Source organism: Hippopotamus amphibius, chromosome 9 (genome assembly GCF_030028045.1).
Source record: "Hippopotamus amphibius kiboko isolate mHipAmp2 chromosome 9, mHipAmp2.hap2, whole genome shotgun sequence".
NCBI classification, from domain to species: domain Eukaryota; kingdom Metazoa; phylum Chordata; class Mammalia; order Artiodactyla; family Hippopotamidae; genus Hippopotamus; species Hippopotamus amphibius.
The window spans coordinates 69,449,947-69,466,269 of record NC_080194.1 but is presented as its reverse complement, the minus strand read 5'-3'; the positions used below and the strand labels follow the sequence as shown (position 1 = coordinate 69,466,269).

The 16,323-nt window shown below is 37.3% G+C and overlaps 1 non-coding gene across 1 annotated transcript; it reads left to right on the top strand.

Moving 5' to 3' along the window:
* The first annotated feature begins 5,238 nt into the window (after positions 1-5,238).
* On the top strand, positions 5,239-5,345 carry LOC130829612 (U6 spliceosomal RNA). The gene has a single exon (XR_009047625.1). It is a non-coding gene; the product is annotated as a U6 spliceosomal RNA (small nuclear RNA).
* The last annotated feature ends 10,978 nt before the right edge of the window (positions 5,346-16,323 follow it).

Sequence of the window (16,323 nt, the reverse complement as noted above, 5' to 3'; positions counted from 1 at the left end):
ATCAATCACTATATTAAGAAATTGAATTCCCATAGCAACTCTGTGAGACAGATACCCTTATTTAAGGGGTTAACTAAGAAGGATCACACAATTAGTAATACCTGTATATGGAACCGGGATTCAACAGTGGCAGTCTGGCCCCAGAGCCTGCTCACCACTGATATACTACATGCCACTAGTGAATTCCAGCTAAACTAATGGGATATCATGGAATTGGGAGTTGTCTTATCTACCTATAGCATGTTTATTACATGTTCTTACTCCATGGAAAAATTACCTAGCAAGCTAAGCTGCCTGTCCCTGACTGTAGGAATTAGGAAAAGCCTGAAGGAAAAAGACACCATCCAAGAAGCTGGAGAGGCTGGATACAACACAGCTGGAACATCGGATACATGCTCTCACCTTTCATCCTCACGTGAGCTATGGTTGGTGGCAGTGTGATGTTCATAATTTGGCTTTCAAATCAAAGAGAGCTGAGCTGAAGTCCAGTTCTGGTGTTATTTATTTATGCATTTACTGTGTGTGTGTGTGGATGTGTACTTGTGGCTATGAATGTTTTTCAAAATTTTCTCATTGAAGTATAGTTGATGTACAATATTATATGTTACAGGTGTACAATATATGTTACAGGTGTACAATATAGTGATTCACAATTTTTAAAGGTTATACTCCATTTATAGTTATTATAAAATATTGGCTATACTTCCTGTGTTGTATAATATATCCTTGTAGCTACTTTTTTTTTTTTTTGGTTGTGTCAGGTCTTAGTTGAGGCATGCGGGATCTTTCACTGCAGCATGTGGGCTCTTTGTTGTGGCACCCAGGCTTCTCTCTAGTTGTGGTGTGCAGGTTTTCTCTCTAGTTGTGGCACACAGGCTCTAGAGCATGTGGAGTTTGTAGTTTTCAGCATGTGGGCTTTCTAGTTGCAGCACAGGCTTAGTTGCCCCTCTGCATGTTGGATTTTAGTTTCTCAACCAGGGATCGAACCTATGTCCCCTGCATTGCAAGGCACATTCTTTAACACTGGACCACTAGGAAAGTCCCTTTGGAGCTTATTTTTAAATTTTTTTCTTGTAGTTTATTTTATATAGGATAGTTTGTATCTATTAATCCCCTACATTATAGTGTTTCCCACCCCCCTTTCTTTTCCAAACTGGCAACCACTAGTTTGTTCTCCATATCTGTGAGTCTGTTTCACTTTTGTTTGGTTTTTGTTTTTTTTTTGTTATATTCACTAGTTTTATTTTATTAGGGAATATAACAAAGTCTATTCTTAGATTCCACATATAAGTATTTGTCTTTCCCTGTTTGACTCATTTCACTTAGTGTAATACCCTCCAAGTCTATCCATGTTGCTGCAGATGGCAAATTCTCATTCATTTTTACCACTGAGTAATATTCCATTGTGTGTATATATGTATATATGTACAATACCACGTGTATATGTATGTGTGTGTGTATACATATTACACAGCACAGCTTCTTTATCCATTCATCTGTTGATGGACACTTAGGTTGCTTCCACAGCTTGCTATTATAAATAGTGCTGCTATGAACATTGGGGTGCATGTATTTTTTCGAATTAGTTTTCTTATTTCTTCTGGATATATATCTGGGCTGGTTTATGACCTTCAAATCCCTCATATGTAAAAGGTATGTAATTATAATGACTGCCTATATCAGAGGACATTTAAAAAATTAAACAAGATAACGCACATAAATTATTAGTATAATTCCCAGAATATGCTTAAATGTATATATAAATAATATTACCTGTCATTACTAGTCTTCCTTTCACAGATGAGAAATGAGATGCTTTGAAACATCAGTCAGATTCTCAGTAAAGGTTGTGGAATGAGGGCACAGGTGAATGAATGAATAAATGACTGAAGAGAAAGCCACAGGTGTTAAAGAATAAATCTCTCCTCTGTCTTATCTCCAAGTGGTGGCAGCAAAAAAAAAAGGAACTCCTATTCTTTCAGTAGCTTCAGAGAAATGGTCCAGTGCCAGCTCCAATCATTTGTATGCTCTGGGTGGTCTTTCCCTCTGCTGGACCACCAGCTATGGCTGAGTGTCGAAGTGGCAGGAATCTATTCCTCCCAACATCATGTGATATAAAAGAAAGTGAAATCAAGACAAATAATCAAGGAGTCCATTTTCCATCTCTACTTTCAGGTTGATAACATTTTGCTGGGAGATAGCGATGGCCATTATGACATTTTGCTCGTATGACTTTACAAGTTACAAAGGCTTTCCATGTGTATTCGCTCATGTGATTCTTACAGTCACCCTGTGGGTTAAGTTGTGGGTGTCAGACTCTCTCTTTCTTGATGTGGAAACTGAGGCTTGAAGCTTTTACATGAATTGACTCAAATCACATAACAAGGAGCAGAGAAACAATTTCAACAAATCTTGTCTCTTGCTCAACACCTACCATGGCTTCCCAGGCTCTCCTGCATCCCCAGTGAAATCTGTGCTCCACCACGACCACCAGTATGAGCTTGCTCCTCCTCTGACCTCACTTCAGGCCTCTCTCCCTTGCTCATCATGCTCCCATGACATAAGCTTTCCTTCAAATGAAATTAGCATCTCCCATCTTTCCTGCCTCAGGCCGCACACATGGTCTGAGGACACAGTCAGCGGATCCACACAGTCATGGCGAAGAACACACCTGGGGTATTCAGAAGACAAGGAGGCACAGACTCCATGCAAAATTCTAGAGAGTTCTGCTCTGGAATTCTATTGAGGCTTCTTTAGATCCCAAATGTGGGGTCACTGAGGAATACAAAAGCAGACCACTTACAAATAACTATGGGACAATAAAATTTGATGGTAATTTTGTTTGAAAACCACAACACAAAGACCTAGAGAAGAAAACTAACATTCAGGACTTGATGTGTGGTGTCTTCTTTACTTTATACATGAGTTACATTAGAAGAAAATAGATCAGATGAGATAAAAAAAATGTGTTCAAAGATGCACAGCTTCTAAGTGCCAAGTTGGTCTTTAAATACAAGTTTATTATGTTCAACTACACATGCTATTTCCCCTCTAAAAGGGTGACGATACTATATTACCAGGATGGCTCGACTAGGGCTATCGTTATGCCCTTACTGAGGACAAGATTGGTTCAAGAAACAGGAAGGGTGTTAAACACGAAGGGAGAGTTAGCTGGCCCTGTCTGGGGAATACAACTCTGAGTGTAGGAGACAAGAGCCTTGAGGAAATGGCTTTAGATAGCACATTATGTATAAAATAAAATTATGGAAAAAACAGTGCTTGAATCAAATTGTGTATTTCTATTTGCTTTAACTTACTGTGCATTAACAAAAGACATTTAATAAAAGCTTCACCTATCTTCAACTTTACTGTTTCGATCCTTGAAAACAAACAGTATAATTTAATTGTATCTTAAAGGCTTGTCATCTGAAGATGATTTACAATGGATTTTCTAGGGTATTATGCAAAGGAAATCTACTCCCTGAGATAAGTATTTAGATAAAAAGTTCTGAAAAACAATGTGAAATAGACAATGCCTGGGCTTCAGAATCAAAAGTTCTGGGTCAAGTCTTACCTTTTACATTTGCTGAGCAATCTTAGAACATTTAAGAATCTATTTCTTATTTCACTCATCTGCAAAATGAGTGAAATTCTAATATCTATTTTCAGGGCTACTAGTAAAATAAAAATAAATAACATATGTAAATATTTTCTATCAGATGTTGAAATTCAGCATGTCTAAGCAATACGTGTTTATTGGTGGTCTAAGCAATGAATGCTTATTATTACAGAAATAATTCACTACTTACATTAATTCTAATTATGCTTCATATTGCTCTGCAAGAGTAGAATCATTATTGTTTATCAATAATAGTCTTTAAAAATTATAGAAAACAACATAGTAATAATTAAAAAAAAACTATGCTTACAAAAACTGTCATCTGATTGCATCAATATTCTGTGATCATTTAATCTCTTTTAGTAGAAAATGGCATGGTTCAAATTGCAAAACCTTCCATTTTATACATTTAATGTAAAAAGAAATTCTCTTTTGCCTCATTCTTTTCTTTTAGAATTACCTCAAATTCCCATTATCTTCATAATGCATTTGGAAATGTGAAACCTTTCTTCATACACTACCTGACTTTCAAGATTTTATAAAACTGCATTTCTTACTTATGCCCACACCACATGCTTGATTGAATGAATGATTTTTGGGGGGCAACAGGTAACTTTTTGAGTCCCAGAGCAACTAGCGAAAAGGCTAAATGGGATTTTCCCAGTCTATCATTTTGGCTCCAAAACTGAATTTGGTGATGGCCGGTAACAACAAGGGCTTATGCTATAGAGCAAATATACATATAAAGAGTGTTATGGGTTGGTTTGTATCAGGGATAACAAGTATCTGGAACAGGAGCCATCATTCCCCACATCTTGCACAGAGAAAAGACATTGTTGATTAGTTGTGAATCTCTCTCTGAGCCTACTTTTTACTTTTCAACACAGGGCTTGGATCATAAATTGGTCATAACTAGTTATGAAATGAAATATATCTTCTTACATAGGCTTATGGATATAATAACTTACACTAGAATAAAAGAGAAAGAATTCTACATGTATGATGCATTTATTCTGAAACAAATGGACCCTTAGACTAATGATGAGAGAGAAGAGCCAAAGTACCGATATAGAACACTGGCAGTATTTAACCAGAGAGCTTAATTTTGTATAAAGACCTGGTGGTGGCTCTAGAATGCATACCTAGACCCCCTGCATCCCAGCCAGTCCTGCTTTCTTTGATATGTCCACATGATTGTGCACACCTAGAATGAATATGTTACTTAAGTATATATTATGAGCAAACAAAAAAAATGGTTTTATGATTCTGGATCTAGTTCCACCGAAGATGTGACCTGTCACTAAAATCCTTATTGGCTCTAGATGCTAATTAATCCATTCCATACAATAACACATTTTCTCTTAACATCGTAGTGGGAAATACTGAAGAAAAAAAAAAAAGACAATAACTGTATAAAGCCAATGTTTGTTTTTTGCCATGGTTTCCAGGGACACCATAGAGTCCACAATTACCTGGATATAAGATTCTCATAGCAAAGAGCTATAAGCAATTTTATATTCATCCCAGTGTTAGGAAATACTTTATGGAGAGGAAAGATACAACCCAAACCTAGTTGAGAAAGGAGGTGAAGAAAAATATTCAATAAGAACTAGGATACTGTGCTCGCTTCGGCAGCACATATACTAAAATTGGAACGATACAGAGAAGATTAGCATGGCCCCTGCGCAAGGATGACACGCAAATTCGTGAAGTGTTCCATGTTTTTCTGTCATACAGAGTGAAGTAAGTCAGAAAGAGAAGGACAAATATTGTATGCTAACTCACATATACGGAATCTAAAAATGGTACTGATGAACTCAGTGACAAGGACAAGGACACAGATACAGAGAATGGACTGGAGAACTCGAGGCTTTGAACAACATGTTCTCTGACAAATATATCTGGGTCAATATATCCACTGCAGTCTCTGATCACAAATGTGGATTGGTTCCTGTTTGGATCACCCATCAGGCAGCTCTGTGAACATATCCCCTTGTATACGGGGGAAGTGGCTGAAAAGACATATGATACTGGTGTTGGAGGCTGTGCAAAGGCTGGGCTGCTGGGCATCTTGGGGATTTCCATCTGTGCAGACTTTTACATTTAAAGGCATCAGCCTACTGGTTCCATCTTTTCAGAGAAATTCACCCTTGGTTTCCACTCAACGGCCAAATTAAATTCTATCTCAATGTCCCAACTAATTTTGAGATTCAGTAGTAAAACATAAATACTATAAAAAAATAAAAAAAATAAAAAAATAAATAAAAGGCCAACAATAGCAAAACCATGCCGTGCCCCTACCCTCAGAGGGGCAGTGACAGGCAGGGTATAAGAGGTGGTTTCTGGGATCCTGTGATATCTCATGTCTAGATCTGGAGGATGGTTACAGAGGTGTGCTCAACTTTGTGAAAACTCACCCACCTGGGTACTGATGTTCTGTGTACTTTTGTTTCTGTATCTATTCATAAATAAAAGAAAAAAAATCCTAAAAAAAAAAAAAAAAAAAAAAAGAATGGCATCTGGGGACTTCTGTGGTGGCACAGTGGTTAAGAATCCCCCAATACAGGGGACATGAGTTCGATCCCTGGGCCAGGAAGATCCCACATGCTGCGGAGCAACTAAGCCAGAGTGCCACAACTACTTAGCCAGCGCTTTAGAGCCCTCGAGCCACAATTATTAAGCCAGCATGCTGCAACTACTGAAGCCCGTGCGCCTAGAGCCCGTGATTCGCAACAAAAGAAGCCACCACACTGAGAAGCCTGCACTGTAACAAAGAGTAGCTCCCACTCGTCACAACTAGAGAAAGCTTGCATGCAGCAATGAAGACCCAATGCAGCCAAAAAAAAAAAAAAAAAGAAATAATAATAATAAATATAGTAAAAAAAAAAAAAAGAACTAGGATACTTACAAGTATAGATGACACATTTTCCATTTCATGGCCTGGATATTTTCCTGCTCTCATTTTTTTTCCACATTCTGGAAAGAATGTGGAAAAATGAACTACTACATTTGCACTTAGACTACCCCAGAATCTAGAACAATCCTGCATAGAATAGGTTATATTTGAAAAGCATTAGTTGGGTTGGGATAGCTCAACATTAGATCCAACTTTATATTAAATCTTATTGACCCACATGTTAAGAGACTCAGTTAATAATTGGTTCTTTCTTCTCTTAATAAGCTATCCAACTCCCCAGTTTCCCCAACATTGGTACTAAATCAGTCCTGTGGCCAAATTCCTACTGTGATATTATGCCCTGATTTTTATAACAGCTCACTTGCCCCTAAGTCCTAATCATTCACCTAATAATCATTTATTAAATATCTACTATATTACCAGAATAATTATAGGCATTTTAATACAAAGATACATGGAAATAGCCATGGTGCTTATGATCAGTTGGGAGAAACATGTGTTCACCGTTCAGGTTTAAACAGAGTGTGTTCTCTGGGAGCATAAAGAAGGAAGCAACTGAGGCTGGCTCAGAAAGTCAGGAATGACTTCTCAGGCAAGAGAAACTTGGGTTGTACCTTGAAAGGAGGAGCCATAGTTCAATGTGTCTCAAAGGGAGAATAGAGTAAACACAGCATGTATAAAGCAACGGGAAACAAAGGTGAGCCTGGAGTACAGGCTGCTTCTGACACTGAGATGGGATGATAGCATGTCCATAACAAGACATCTCTCTAGGGAGATAGGTTGGGGCCAGATCGGGAAGGGTCTTTAATGCCATGTCCGAGTTTGGTGTTAGAACTCAGGTTGGTGATTCCAAACAAGCAGTACCTGAAAATTACCTGGGAAATGTATTCAATACAGATTCCCGGTTTCACCACAGGCACTGAATCAGTATTCCTGTGGTGTACTCAATAGCTCTCTAGTGATACTGATCTGGAGCTGGAGCTCAGACCCACTGGGGTGGGTAAAGTTGCATTCATGACATAGTTCTAACAAGGCAAAGAGCTTGGCCTATTCTAATCAATTCCCTCCAGGGAATGACATTCTGCCCCTGAATGCCAGCTCCAAAGACAATGAAGTGATCTCCATGGAAGGTGTTTTCCAAAGCCACACAGGTGTTTAGAAAATGAATGGAGAGCATCCAATACTCCTGAAATCCAGTCCATGTTTTTACCTTTTCCTTTTTCCCTTTGCCTTGAGTCATTGGTATGAGCAAAATATGACCTGCCAATGAGAAGTGTCATTAAACTATTTTAATGTGTATAGGGAAATGATTATCCCAGAAATAAGATGGATTAGAAATGGGCACCCTAGAATCCCTCCGTTCATAGTATATTTTTCTTTGTAATATCATCTTACTGTCTTTTTTTTTTTTTTTTTTTTTCATGTTACTGAGAGTTGAAAGTCCTTTGAGGGCACAAAGGTTTTCTTGTAAAGGTGTACAACCTCTTATACCACTATCTGATGTGGAGCCCAACCCATCATTGATGCTGAGGAAATGCTTAGTGATTAAATGAATAAACTAGGTCCAATAATTACAATCACTTATCATGCTGTTTGATAGTTTTCCATCACTTCCTGTCTATCTGATTCCCACCCAGACTGTGAGACCCTCAAAGGATGTGTCACACTTTTCTATAATCCTAGTATCTAGCCCAGAGTCTAGGATGGAGTAGGTGACTAGTACATACATGTTGAATGAATTAATTAAATAATGCAAAGAACTTTTTCATTAATGTTTAAATTCAGTTAAATCAAGTCATAGTTTCTTTCGTGCTCATTTCTTCCCTCCTCAGTTTGAAGAGAAGGTGTGTAGAAACAAGATTTTAAACACTGGCAGATTTCTTTTCTCATGACCTTTCCTTACACTGAGAAGTTGAGTTTCATAAGCTAGGTTTGTCCCATGAGATTCCTGAAAAGTTCTAGGTGGGGCACCAAGTGACTGTGTGGGTGTCTTCACAGAGAGATGTGTGGCAAAAGCAGAGTCAGGGCGTGACACATAAGTCATTAGAAGCACAGAACTCCTCAGGGCCAAAGCGGGTCAACTCATCTCCAACACCTTCAGAATAGATTATTTCAAGTAGTGTTAACAGCCTCAGCCATCTGTGAAGAAGTCGGTCATGCCTAACTTCTCTGACCTTTTGAAGTGCCAGATACTCCTTTGACCATATCTGTCAAACTTTGGCAGCATCTTGACTCAGGGTGAGCCAATGGCTCTTCGCAATGAATCTAATTGCATCTATGTAACAACAGCCTCACCTATTCAAATACGGTACCCCAGCTTCAGATGATTTTTTTCATAATCGTACAGAGACTGAAAAAGTGGTATTAAGGTGGTTGGGTGAAATTGTGAAGGAGGAATCAATGAAGAATAGTTAGGGAGATCTAGTTAAAAGAACATAGTGTAGGAGAACATTTTTCTCTCTAGAGTACAGAATTATATTCATATTAAGGTGGTTGTCTTATGTTGTAAGTTTATATGTCTTATAAACATATATATGTTTATATGTTTTATGTCATATGTCAAACAGTTTGTGTCTGAGATATCTATTCATATAGTCTTTCAGTCATACACATGTACATGAAATATTGAGTACCTTCATACTACAATAAATGTAAGAGCAAGACACATCTCTAGAATTTAGAATATTACAGTCCAGTCCACAACTGCAATGAGAAACTGATCACTGTCAGTAACTAAGGTAGTATGGGAAAGCATAGGAGGACAGTCAACTAATGCTTCATGATGTAGTCAGAGTTGGATCAGGACTCAGAGAATGCTGCATAGAGGAAATAGTTTCTGCTAAAACACTAATAAAGAGAAGAAATTTTATAGCTAAACAAATATTTAGGGCAAAAGAACTGGTATGTACAAAAGTCTAGAGATCTAAGAGCCCAGCGTCTTCTTTGAACTGAAAATAGTTCACTATTTCTAGAGCAACGGGTGGAAGGGGATATAAGTGGGGGGAGGCGGAGAGAAAGGCAAGGAAGGATGGAAAATAGAGAGGTGGGATGGGGCCAGATCGTGACGGGACCCAGGCGTCATGTTAGAGAGCACGGACTTTATCCTGAGAGCACTTGGAAGCAATGGAAGGGTTTTAGCTACCTGAGTGATGCGATCATATTTGAGCTTTAGAGAGACTTTCCTGACTGTGGAGGACATGTGACAAACAAGAGGTTTAGAGACAAGTTTCTGTGGTCCAAATGAGAGATAGTGGCAGAATGAGGGTGGGGACAGAGGAGATGGACAGAATTAGCATATCTGACTTATATCCATGTAGTAAAAAAGCTAGGACTGGATGATTTTTTTTGTTGTTGTTGTTATAAGGCAGATGAGAGAAAACAGAGATGGATCCAGGTATAATGGCTTGATCTGCCTTTGTCTTAAGAAGATTTGTCGGGTCAGCACAGTGCATGTCCCACTCACTCTTAGGTAAGGTCTCCATGTTCTAGTGGGTAGGAATCAAAAGTTGGCATTCAAAACACATTTGAAATGTATCTATGTATTAATTTTAGATTTTTTAACATGTCAAGATGAGAGGTGAGGAAAGATGTCAATTTCATAATTAATTATTGTATTCACTCTAAAAAATCCAAAGAAGAAACTGTACTTCAGGTATTGTTTAGGAATTTTATTGGTTAAGGAGAGTTATTCAATCTAAGTGAAAAAAACTTATTTTTGCAGAACACCGTTATCCTGGATGAACAGGTGAGAGAGATGCCCCTCTTTTAGGGATATGCCTTAAAAGAATCTATTCTTCTTGAGATGTGTTTCCTTTTATAGGAGATCAACATGCTTAGGATACCAAGGAGGGATAAGAAACACAAATGGTAGTCTTCATAATTTTATTAAGTTGTTTTATTTTATTTTACTTTACTTTTTTATTTCTTTTGCATAGAAACGGCCAATGTAAACATCAAACTTATTCTGGTTAAAATTGAGGGATAATTTTTTTAAAAGATTGAAGCAATATTACCAAGCTATGAATTCAACCCTGACCCCCACCACCTGTGCTTTTATGCAACATCGCTTTCATTGTCAGATGCTCTTTCTTTTTTGAAACATGAGTACGACATATTACAATGTGCGTTGGATGAAACAAAATATATGAAGACACTTGGGTACAATCATAATTTATAATATTCTTATTATCTGTTGTGAATAGAGGTCAGAATCAGTACATTTGAGAGGCAAAGAGAATAAGTCAGAATTGTGTGTGAACATACAGAAATTTAGGTAAGACGCACAGTATTTATTTTCTTTCTCAGCTGAGGAAGGCTGCATACTGCCTACAAGGACCTGAGTACACCAAAGTCATCAGTTTGGGAAGGGCAGCAGTAAAAAATTTTAGAAAGCATCTGTTTTTGTACAGAGTGTTTCACTGTGAAAAAAAAAATAAAAAAAAAAAACCCAAAAAACAGTATGAGCTATCTTACAAAAAGCCTTTTTGAATGTGTTTAAAGTCTCCTAAATTTCCTGCATATAAATGTTGAATACCTCCAAAATGTCAATCAATCTTGTTTTTCAGTTAATGTAGAAAAAAATGATAATGAACTTGCATTTAGTCGGCACCTTACACAGAGTGAGAGTAATTAGACTGGAAAAGACCTATTAAGATATCCAATTTCATCTCTCTGCCCTGAGAAGACTGTTTCTCCTGAGAGTTCCTTATTGCTGTGTCCTGACTAGTTTTAAAAGTCCCCAGGAAAGAAATATTTACTATATTCGTGGAGGGCTATATAATTACAGGCTTAAGGAACACCTGTTTAGGAAGCAGGAAGAATGGATTTGGTTCCTGATTTTGTCATTTATTATTTTGTGACTTTGAGCAGGGAACTTAGGCTATCTAAGCCTCAATTTAAAAAGTGCTGTCAAATTTATATTACAAGACTGTGGTGAGAATGAAGAGAGAAAACACATGTAAACTTACAAATACATTGCTTGGAATGTTAGAGTCACCTGAGAAGGACCATTTCTCTCCTTGACAACTGTCTCTACCAACCACTTCCTCACGTGCTTCTCCCATTCTCCCTCATTCCCCCAACACTTTTCCTGAGGAAAGTACACATTCTGAATTTTCTGGGAGAGGATATTGCTGCTTTGCTTCTTTCTAGGCCTCCATGTGTATTAGCCTCCCAGAGCTACCAGAACAAGATGCTACAAACAGGGTGGCTGAAAACAAAAGAAATGTATTTTCTCACTGTTCTAGAGGCTAGAAGCTTGGAATGAAGATGTTCAGAGCCAGACCCCTCTGAAAATTCTGGGCAAGAATCCTTTTTTGCCTTTTCCTGGTTTCTGGGGGCTCCCAGCAAGTCTTCGCATTCTTCATCTTGTAGTTGGTCCACTCCTATCTCTCTCTTCATCTTCACATGCCTTTATCTCCATGTGTGTCTCTATAAGTCCTCTTCCCGTCTTATAAGGACAATAGACATTCGATTTAGGGCTCATTCAAATCCAAAATGGCTTAACTCATTACGTATGCAAAGATCCTGTTTCCAAATAAGGCTCCATTGTGAGTTTCCAGTGGGATGTGCATGGTGGGGAGATACCATTCAACCCACTGTCCCACTTATCACATGTATCCCCGGCCAACTTCCCAACAGAGCAGCTCCTTCTACTTAAGATGCACTGTAGACTCCAATAAGTCATGCCCCTGATGGCGCTGACTTGGTCAATAATTAAACTTTCTCTTTTTACTCATCTCTCAGTGTTTCCACTCTTTTCATCAGTCAAAGAAAATTCTTATAACTCTGACCCAGCTGTACTTATGTTTCTTGAAGGTCATGCATCCCAGGAGAGAGAATAAAGATGAGAGATTTTTATTATAAGATGGAGAGGTGGGTCTGAACCTGTGAGCCATCCACATGTGCTGAGTTCCTCTACACCATTCTGCAACCTTTGCAATGAGAACAATTAATGTCAGTCCTTGTTCTATCTTATGGTTCTGCTAAGTGGCTTAAGCAAGTCATTTAATTTCTCTCACCTTTGCCCTTCCCTTTTTGTATGTAAATAGGGGGAAAGAGCAAGTTTCTGGTCTATTATTCAGGGTTGTTGAGAGGGCAAAATGACATGACAAATGAGATAGTAATTTTGAAAGGTTAATTGATATATGTATTTGAATTATTTTGGAGAGTATTATTATTTCCCCCCTAGATTTTAAATGACTTGACAATGAGTACCATGTCTCTCTCAGGCTTCTTCTTCCCTTTTTAACCCTTTCTGCAGGATATTTTACTAATGCCTGTAATAAAGCTTTACCTATTTTGGGAGCTCACATTTTTTGCGAAATGAAATTGCATTACTACTTTTCTAAAATCAGTGTTTTAGATAACTCTGTTAACACACATGGATAGGAATTTTTTTTCTGCAAGTTTTAGAATTCTTTTCCAGTTATTAACCCATTTTCTTATTTGTTTTTTGGATTTCTTTTTATACTTGCTAAATGTCCTTTTACCCTTTTCCAACATGAATAGTCAAAATCATTATTTATTTGCAATAAAAAGTGCCCTAAGTAAATTGCTTTCTATTGAGTTTCTTATAAAACACACATGAGAGATAACTTTTGTTTATAAGAAAAATATAAGAAATAAGTACTGTGTATAAACTTCTTGCTATGGAGTGATGGATATAAACTACTCCACTGGTCTGGTTCCTGCCATCTTCCCAATGTTAAAGAAAAGATACAACAGCATTTCAATCCATTCATTTCGTGGGGGCCACAAGGTCATAAGCCAATACAAATAAAAACACAGAAAGGTAATGCAAAAACCAGAAACATTTTAAAAATGCTGATTTTCTCATTGTTTGTTAGCATGAAATATTGTTGTAGGCTGAATACTTTCAACGTTCAATTCATATGGATGAATATATTCATGAGCATGTGATTTTGTTTTTCTCAAATGAGTCACTCAAGGTGACATGGTAATTTATTTTAGACAACACCACGAATCAACCTCGCTTTGGCTGTTATTGTTTGATTTGACAACAGTGGGACCTAGCTGTGGACCTATTCCCTTGTTTGCTTGTTTGTCTTCATTTCCTTTGAGCAAACTAAACAAATCATTTATTTGAGATATTCCAAACTGTCCTCTCCCTTCCCTCTTTTTTTTTTTTTAACCATTTATTAAATTAGATACAATTCTGAGCCTCTGCGTGGGATAGAGTTCTTCAGGAATTTTCACATGGGTTTATTACTAGTTTTTAAATTCAGAACACATAGCATTTTCTTTCAGGCATACTTTAATGATTACTATCATTTATTGGAAAAAGGAGATTACACGCATTGGTTCTGTAGTTTCGTGGCATTTAACTTAATCTCTCATACCTAGTTTTCTAATTTGTAAGTGGGGAATAATACTAACTTTTTTAAAAATTAATTGATTAATTAATTAATTTTGGGAGGGGTACACCAAGTTCAATCATTTGTTTTTATACACATATCCCTGTATTCCCTCCCTCCCTCGACTCCCCCCCACCCTCCCCGTCTCAGTCCTCTAAGACATCATCCATCCTCGAGTTGAACTCCCTTTGTTATACAGCAACTTCCCACTGGCTATCTATTTTACAGTTGGTAGTATATATATGTCTATGCTACTCTCTCCCTTCATATGGATCTTAGGAGGATTAAAGGGAAGAACTTGAGTATTACAGAGGCAAGAAGATGTCAATTGAAATGCTTCCCCCACTTAATAGCCCTTTGGCTCCTGGGAACCCAAATGGAGTCTCAGTCTCCTCATATTTAAAGTGAAAAATAACAGAACCCACTTCAGAGTTGGGACGATTGAGTAAGATTACAAAGAAGACACTTTAATGTTTTCCAAGAATATCAAATCATTTAAATACGAATTAGATGGCAGCATTTAGAAAACATTAACTCGATTTCTTCAATAAGGGCTACCTCTTATCTTTGGAGGCGTATGAGGGGATGGCATTTTATTTCCTAACCCAGTATTATCTACTACACTAAACATCAAAAAAAAATGTAAATGCAATGCTCTGATGCTACCTAAATAAAACTATCTTAGAAAAGTAGTATTTAAAAAAATACGCTGTAAACACACAGAAATTTCATTTCAAGGAAATGTTAAATTCAAAACAATATTCTATTATTTCTATCTCCCAAAGCAGTTTTCCGGAGAGAAGGCAACAGCAGAACGGAACCATTAAAAAAAAAAAAAAAGATGAATCACAAAAGACAGTAGTGAAAACCAGCATTGTACATATGGTATAAAGTCATAAAATGAAAGGGATAGGTAGCTGGTAATATTAACTCAGCTAACACATCCCAGACTGATTCCTAAGGTTCATTGTCATTATGGTAAAACTACAGATTACAAAACACTTTGCCCAAAACTCATTTCCTGTAAACTCCTTCAAAATATTGATGAAGATACTATCTATTGAGGGAAAGTCTATATCACAGTTGTCAAATATGTCAGTCCACAAGCATCACACACACAATGAAGAGACCTGATGTGTTAAGTGATCCTGGACCATTCAATTTGTGACCCTCACAGAGGTTTGAAAAGTAATGGGGTACAAAATTGTTAATACACTTCTTAGGTTAACAAAGAGCTTGTAGCAAGAAAAATGGCTAAAAAAAATTACATAATTAGTATAGCTCTCCTACAGAGAGATATAATTACAGTAATCATAAATCATTTTTCTCTCCTAACTGTAAATAGTGAACAAAGAGAAAATGACAGGCCCTCCTTACCAGTTTTCTTTCCAGTAAGAAAATATTTTTTGACATGGGTAACTGTCACCTATGATTGTCAGCTCAGGAAGAAGCAGGGGGAGGAGTGGGGGGGGGGGGGGGAGAAAAAACCATTTTGTTTTAATTTCTGAAAAAAATCATTTTCCAGTAATTGTCATGAATGCTCTTTGATAAGCACGAACTTTTCACACTTCTGATAGTTCCCAGGTTGCCTCTGAGGATGAGAGAATGAACAAGGAGAAACACCTTTGCATTTTTGTGTAACCTTTACTCTAAGCCTAAAAATGAGATGTTTTAGGGACAGGGTTTGACAAAGTTAAGTTTTGTTGTTTTTTCTTCCACTCTGAAAGAAAATAAAACAAGCCCCTGCCAAAAAATATTATACAACTGGCTTTACTTCATGCTGACTCACTTTTCAATTCCACTGTAAATAAAGGGATAATTTAGGAACTTTACTTTGTCCATAAACATGCTTGTCTGTAGATACAGTTAGTTGAAAAAAGATGCTTCATATTTGGGAAAACCTGGGTTTTTAAAGACATCTATGAAATTGTATTTTTGACATTTTTCTAACAAACATTTTCAGCTTGCTCACATTGATAATATAGTTTGCATAGCTACATAGAGATCCAGGGTCCTCTCTTTCACAGACTTGGCAACACGACTGAAAGAGTGGTAAAGAGAAATACAGGTCAAAATGGCAGATCTTTCTAAAATAGCAATATTTGAAATGATTGTGCTCCCAGTAGATTCAAACACATGGATTCTTGGGCAAATGATATATTTAAGATGCACTCCTAGGAGAAACTAGTAAGGGGGTAGGGAAGCACCAAAAAAGGAAGAAAAAAATGTAGAGCAAAGGTGGGATTTCAGGCGAAGTTCTACAGGGGGTATAAATTTAAAATTTTTAAAACTTCCTATTTTCTGATGCCCCAATCTCCCCACAAATAGGCTGTGAGTACCCCTCCTTGCCTTCCCCTGATTGTGACCTAATGACATTCAAACACATCAGTAAAATCCCTCATATCTCTTCT